A 7,940-nucleotide genomic window follows, 5' to 3' on the forward strand; every position below is an offset into this window, starting at 1 on the left:
AAGTAAAAATATTATATTTTATTAAGTTTTATATTATTAATAATATTATTTATATACTTTTAGTATATTTACTATTGCCTGTACTATTACATTTTAAAACTATACTTTTTAAGTATTATTTATAAGTTCTGCTATAGTTTATATACTACTGTTGTAAGTATTATTTAATAAATTAACTTATATAGATATATTAAAATATATATAGTCAGTCTAAGTACCTTTATTAATATATATATAAAGTATTTATATAAAGAAATTGTAATATTAAGTTGGCAACTGTATAAATAATACTAATAAGTTAACTAATACTTTATATAACAATAGACTTGGTAATTTAATTTTATTAGAAAGTTAAACTAGTTTAGAATGTTAAACTGGTTTAGAATATTGAACTGGTTTAAAATATTAAATTTAAAAAGAAATAGAAAAAATAAATATTTTAATAAATATACTAAATATATTTAGGCTGGCGAGTAGTAGAGTTTTTAACTTTAAAAAAGTAAAAAAATATTTATTTATAAAAAAATATCTACTTCTGCTTCAGCAAAGAAAGTGGTTGTGAAAATATGAAAAAAATAAAAAGATAATAACAGTAAAATAATATTTTTAAACTTGTTTATTACTACTTTAAATAATCTTTTATTATTTTACTTAATATAATAGATATACTTAGGTTTAAAATTACTAAAGTTATAACTATAAGTTTTTAATCTTTAGACTTCTAGTAGTAATTAGTTTATAATTACTTAAGCAGTAGCTAAAATATCTGTAGCTAAATCTAACTTTCTATAACTAGTTTTAATAAAACAGAATATATAATATACAGTTAGAATAATGTTTTTTAAATATATTAATATACAGAAAAGTGCAGTAGTATATAACTGTTAAAAAAGTAAATATATAATTATATAAAGCTAAAATTGCAGTTAGTTATATAATTTATATATAAATATATTTATACTATTAGTAGTACTAATTAGTTAGGTCCCTGCAAGATAATAATACATAATAGTATTAAAAAATATTAAATATTAAGAATTTAATAAGTAAAAAATAAGAAAAGATTAATAATACAACTTCCAATAAGTAGAAAAATAAGTAATTAATAAAAGAAAAAAATAAGTAGCTGGGGAAGAGTTAAAGAGTATTTAGTAGAACTATAAATATTCTATTAACAAAGTACTTATTTAGATAAATAAATTAACTTAGAAATACTTTTTTAATAATTTATTAAATTATTTAATTTTTAGATGTTCTAAGAATTCTTACTAGAATATACTACCAGTATTAGTATTTAAAAGCTTAGAAAATAATTTTATAAATAGATAATTAATTTTCTAAGTTTACTATTTTAACAGCTAACTACATTTTTCTGCTTGGGCGGTGAGGGGTGGCAGAATACCAGCTTATTATAGTATTCTTACTATAGCAAACTCTGCATGCAACATAAATAAACTATAATTATATAAAATATTATTTTTATTTACTAAGTAGAATAAGCTCTAAGTATAAACAACTAGCTTATAGAAATAACTACTATTAAAAATATTATTTTAAAAAAAATAAATTTTATATAAATATATTACAGCTATTTAGATTACTATTTTTATAATAAATATTTATATATATTTTAAAATTTATATTTATTATTAAAAATACTGCAGCTGCTCCAGTAAAAGTAATTATATTAATTAACTCTAAGCTTTTTATTTTTATTTCTTTTAAATATTTTTCTAATTTTAATTAATTTAAGAATAATTATTTTAACTTCATGTTAAGGAGCGGGCTGGTGTCTAGTTATTAGTCTGGCTGGGTGGTAGAAATAATAGTATAGACTAGACAGATCTCTATAACTGGTTTTCTAATATTTTTTTAGCTACTGGATTAGACTATTTTTAGATTTATAAATAAAATATAGCTTAAAGAACTATAAATAGAATTAGAAATAAATAAGCAGTTAAAAAGATTATAGATTATGTATAAAATAGTTATAAAATAGTTAAAAAAATAAATAAAATAAATAAAATAAATAGAATAAATAAATAAAATAAATAAAATAAATCTATACTATAATAGTATATCTTTTTTTAAAGCTAAGCTTTATTAAAGTATTAGCTATAGTTTAATAGAATAATAGTAATAAAACTTTTTAATTATTTAGCAGATATTTTTTAAATACTAAGCTAATTTAGTAGATAAATTTAAATATCTAATTTATTTTATAATATAGATTAATTAAAAATAACTAAATTTTTATTTTTTAGTTTATTAACTTTTATATATAGTAGTAAAGATTAATACTAGTCTAAAACTAGATCTTTATTAATAAAAATAAATAAACTAGTATTAAATATAGGGTATATTTTTATACTAAAAAATAAAGCTAATTAATAAATATATAAGCTAATAATTTTTTTAATTTTATATAGTTTTAAAATATTTTAATTAAGTTTTTTATTAAATTTTAGTATTTTAATAAAGCAGATATCTAACTATATTTTTTAGTTTTTTTAAATTTTTTTATAGACTTATATTATTTATTAGTTTATTTATTTTATATATTAAATTTAAATAGTAGATATTTTTATAGTAAACTAGTTTATATTTTTAGTAGCTAAACTATTTTAAATTACTAAAAATTTAAAATCTATATAAAAATAAAAACTATAGTTTATATAAAATAAAATAATTTTAATAATATTAAAATAAATTATATTTAATATAAATTTAGCTGAAGAAAGCTACTGGCTCTAGTTATTTTATAAATAGTTTATATAAATAGAAAAATATTATTTAAATATTATATTAATATTTTTAATTAAGCTATTAATTTTAGAGCAGTATACTATAAGAAATATACTAATAACATTTAATTATTATATTAAATATTTTTAAAATTTAAAAATAGACTAGGATTTTTTATTTAAAAAAATAAAATAAAATAGGCTATATAGTTTTTATATATATTAAATATACATAGTTATTATAGTAGTAGTATTAATAGTAGAATTATATAAAATTAAATATTTTATTTTTATTAAATAATTAATAATTATTAAAATAATATTATAGCCTTAGCTTTTAGAAAAGTATATAATAAAGTTTATAAATATATTTTACTATATATATTTAAGTATAAAAAGGAGTTTTAGTTTTTTTTAAATAAAATTACCTTTTAGCAGATATAGTAGTTTTTTATTTATTATTTTATAAATTAATAAATATTAGACTAGTAGTATTTTTATGCTAAAGGTTTATATATATAAACTTTTTTAAAATATCTAAAAGTAGATTTATTATAAGCTAATCTAATCAGATCAGCTTTAATCTATTTATTATTAAATATTTATAGTTAATTTTTATAAAATAAAAAGCTTTTTTTATATAATACCAGAAATATACTAGAATAATAGTTTTTATTAGTAGCTAAAGCCTTTAGTATTTTTTAAATTTATTTAATATTTTTATAGGCAGTATATGAAGGTTTTTCTATTTTAAATAGAAATTATAAATTTTATTTATTTTTAAAGGATATATTTTTTTAAATATATAAAATTTTTAAAAAAATAATACTTCTTTTAAAATATAGTTAAAGATAATAGTTTTTAAAATAATATTTTATATTTAGTTAAACAGCTGCAGAATAGATATATTAATAAAAATACTTTTTAATCTATTAAAGGCTTTTAAGTATTCTGCGAACCAGTTAAAAAATATATTTTTTTTTAGATATATAAACAGTACTATTGTCACGGTGTGAGCAAGAGGCTCCTGTTGACCCCAAAGAACCACTAAAGAACCACTAAAGAACTACTGAAGAACTATTATAAATACCTGTTCTGCCTATATTCTATTTAAATCCTATATTAATATAATCTTATATAGTATATATAGTATAAAGTTATCAGCTTTATATTCTAGTCCTTTTACTAATAGTATAATAGTTATTTTTTAAAATATTTATCTAAGGTGCTTTATAATATAAAGCTATTTTATTAGTTACTAGTTTAAAATACAGTTAGATTAATCTTTAACTACTAGGCTAGCTATATAAAGTTTTTATTTAATATATATTTATAAATTGTGTCTGCCTGTGTACCCCCTCGGCTAAGGGGCTAGCTGTTTATAAAAAGGGAGTACTGTTACTCCCTTTTATTAACTTTAAAAAACTACTAAAAAACTATTATAAATATCTGTTCTGCCTGTATTCTGTCTAAATCCTATATTAATATAATTTTCTATAGTATATACAGTATAAAGCTATTAGCTTTATATTTTAGTTCTTTTGCTAAAAGTGCAACAGTTATTCTTGGGAATGTGTACCCAAGGTGCTCTGTGACAACTATTAACTTTAAAAAATTGTTAATAAAGCAGCAGTAAAAGTTGCTGAAGCCTAAAAAACCTGGATATTGGTAATATAAGTTAAAATAGGCTACTTAGCTATAGTTTTAATCTTTTTAAAATCTATATAAAACTTATCACAGCCTATAATTAGATTTAGAAACTTGGTTTTAAATATAGTAAACTTATATTTTAATAGTTTTATATATCATCTATTTTATATAGCTTTTACAGTACTTACTAGATATATTTAAAGAACTTTTTGAAATAAAGCTGTAAATTAAAATGTTATTAAAATAAACTATATAAAATATATTAAAATAATCTTTTAAAGTATTATTAATATATTATAAGAATATAGCAGGGGCTTTAGTAAATCTAAATAGTATTATAAATATTTTATATAGTTTTAAATAGATTAAGAATATAGTTAAATATTTTTAATCTTTTTTACTTTTAATATTTTAAAAAATACTAATAATATTAACTTTAGTAAAGTATTTTATATTCTAAAATTATTTAAAGTTTTTTTATAAGTAGAAGCAGATAATAGTTTTTTATAAAAATAGTATTTCAAATATAATAGTTAATATAGAATTACAGGTCTTTTTAAATTTTCTAATAAATATTACTAAAAAGATAACTGGAAATAAACTAAAGTAAATAAAGTTTTTTTTTTAAATTTTTTAATAGCTATTTTTTTAAAACCTATAATTTATTTTAAAATATTTTATATAATAAACTAAACAGTAGGGATTTTTTATTTTTTAAAATAATAATATAGTTATACTTTTAGTATAAAAATAACTTTTCAGCTTTTTTAAAAAAAATCTTTTTAAAAATTTTAAACTTTTAAACTTAAAATAGGTTTATTTGGTTTAAAAATAGTTTATAGTATTATATTAATTTAGTTTACTATTAATATAAATATTAAATAGTTATAGTATATATAAGTAGTATATACAGCTAATAAAATAAAATAAATAGTTTTTTACTAGGGCCTTTAAAAATTTAATATTTTTAAAATAGGCTTTTATTAGTATATTATATAAAATATAAATTTTAAATAGTTTTAATAAAATATTATAGTATTTCTAGTAGTACTGGTTAGTAAACTAGATTATATATAAAGTTTAATTAATATAAAGGTTAAAGACCTTTAGCTATAAAAAACTAAAAATAATCAAATAATAAATAAGTTAAGTAATTAAAAAAGATATATTTTTCTAATACAGTTATAGATTTTTAGAATTATTTAAATATAATAAATAATATAACTTAACTTTCTTATTAGTTATTAAATTTTATAATTATTTTATAAATTTTTAAAAAATATAGTAGTAACTAGTAGATTTATGCTTAACTTTTATTTATTACTTTTATAATATAATATCCAGTATTAATTATGGTATATATTAGGATCTTTATATTCCAGGGGTTCAGTATAATAGAAATAACTATTAAATTAGTTTTTTAAAGTTTTTTTCAGGAATTTCTTAAAGTACAGCTTTTAAGATAGTATATAATTATATAGAGGGGTCGGCCTATCAGCAGCTTAAAAAGTAAATTTATTTAAACTATACTAAGTAATAAAGCTAAAAAGTTTAAAATATTAAAAATAAAACTATTTATTAAAAGGTATCTGTTTTTTTGTGGCGACACGTGAAGACGTGAAGACCTTAAGATCTTGATATTTATTGATTAATTAATTGATTAACTAATACAGGATGCTTGGTTGCTACATATATAAAGGCGCTAATAAGAAAAAGAAAAAAAATAATAAGAGTAGACAGGCAAAAAATAAAAAGATATAAAAATAGTAATAAGTAGTTTTTTAAAATAAAAACCAACCTTAGTATTATAAAAGGATATATATATATTTTAATACTTATTTAAATAGTAATTCTTATTTTTATTTTTATTATTATTTATACTAATACTAGTAATATACTTGTTAAGATTATTATTATTATTTTTATCTGTAATATTTTTAAATAAAAGCTTAAATTTATAATGGCCGGTTAGATTAACTTAATTCTATTAATTTAGTGCTATCTTAACAAAATCTTAAGTATAAAAAAAAGAAAAAAAAACACTGCTATAAGTTTCTGCAGTATTATCTTATCTATATATATACAGTAAATAAAGTAAATAAAATAAATAAGCTAAATTAGTTTTACCTTAGTAATCTATATAAAGTTTTTTTAGTTTATTTTTATATTATTTTTTAAATTAGTTTTAACTATCTGCAGGCAAGAAGTACTTTTTTAATCCATTTTAAAATTATTTATATAATATAATAGTAGACTATATATATTTTTTAAATTTATATATAAAATTATTATTAAAATAGTTGGATTTAAAGACTTTTTCTACAGCTGCTTTTAGCTAGGCTAAAAAATATTTTAAAAAACTAAAATTTATTAAATAAAAATTATAAAAGTTTTTAAAAAGTATAAAAATATTTTTTAAATTACTAGTAGAATATTATATTAGGTCTACTTTATTTAACTTTTTCTAGTTAACTTAGTATATTAAATATTTTTATTATATATAAAAGTTAAAATTTTTATTTATCTTATATTTTATATCTTTATTTATACTTATTAGTTCTGCTTAGTTTTAAGTTTATTTTAATAGTAGATTACTAGTTAATATAGGCCGGAGGTTTTTAAAATAAAATATTATATATATTTTTTAATATTAATAAATAATTATTTAAAAAATATATTTTTTTATTTTAAAACTTTATAAGGGCTGAATTATTTATTAGCTAGCTTTTTAAACAGCTATCTTTAATTTTAGTTAAAATAATTAATATATATTCTGCTTTTTAGTTAAAATAAGACTTTTTAGTAACAGTTAGCTTATATAGCTTATTATTTTTAAAAATTAGTAATATTAGTTTTAATAAATTTTTAAATAATTTTAAAATAGATTATAATACTTTGGGTGTAAATAATACTTATATTTTCTAATTTAGTATTTATATTTTATTTAAAATAGAAATATTTTAAAAAATATATACAGCAGATAAGCAGCAGTAAAGTTTATTATTAATAGTACTTTTAACTAATTATTATAAAAATTATTAATAAAAAAATTAGTTTTTAAACTAAATTCTAGTTTATTTTTTTAGTTTATTTGTTAATTTAAAAATAGTAAGCTGTAAAAAACTTCAGCTTAATTTAAAAAATATAGTAAAACTTTTACTAAAACTTTAAAATAAATTAAAGTTTTTTATTTAAAATAATAGTATCTAAAGATTTTATTAAATATAAATAAACTTAATAAATAAATAAACTATATTTTATATAGTTATATTTTTTATATATAAAATTAATACTATTATTTAAAGAACTAGTCTACTACTATATATACTATATTATTTTTTATATATTTTTAGCAGTATATAAAAATTTATTAATATATATATACTGCTATAGTTAATTAGTAGTTAAAAATAGTTAAAATAATTTTATAATAGTTTTTTTTAATAGTTTTTATATTTATAAATTATATAGTTATTTAAATATTATTAAGTATTTTTAGTTTAAATATTTTAGTAGTAATATGACTTAATTATTTTAAAAGTTTTT

The sequence above is a fragment of the Aspergillus japonicus genome, assembly GCF_003184785.1.
Source record: "Aspergillus japonicus CBS 114.51 unplaced genomic scaffold BO86scaffold_38, whole genome shotgun sequence".
NCBI lineage: Eukaryota > Fungi > Ascomycota > Eurotiomycetes > Eurotiales > Aspergillaceae > Aspergillus > Aspergillus japonicus.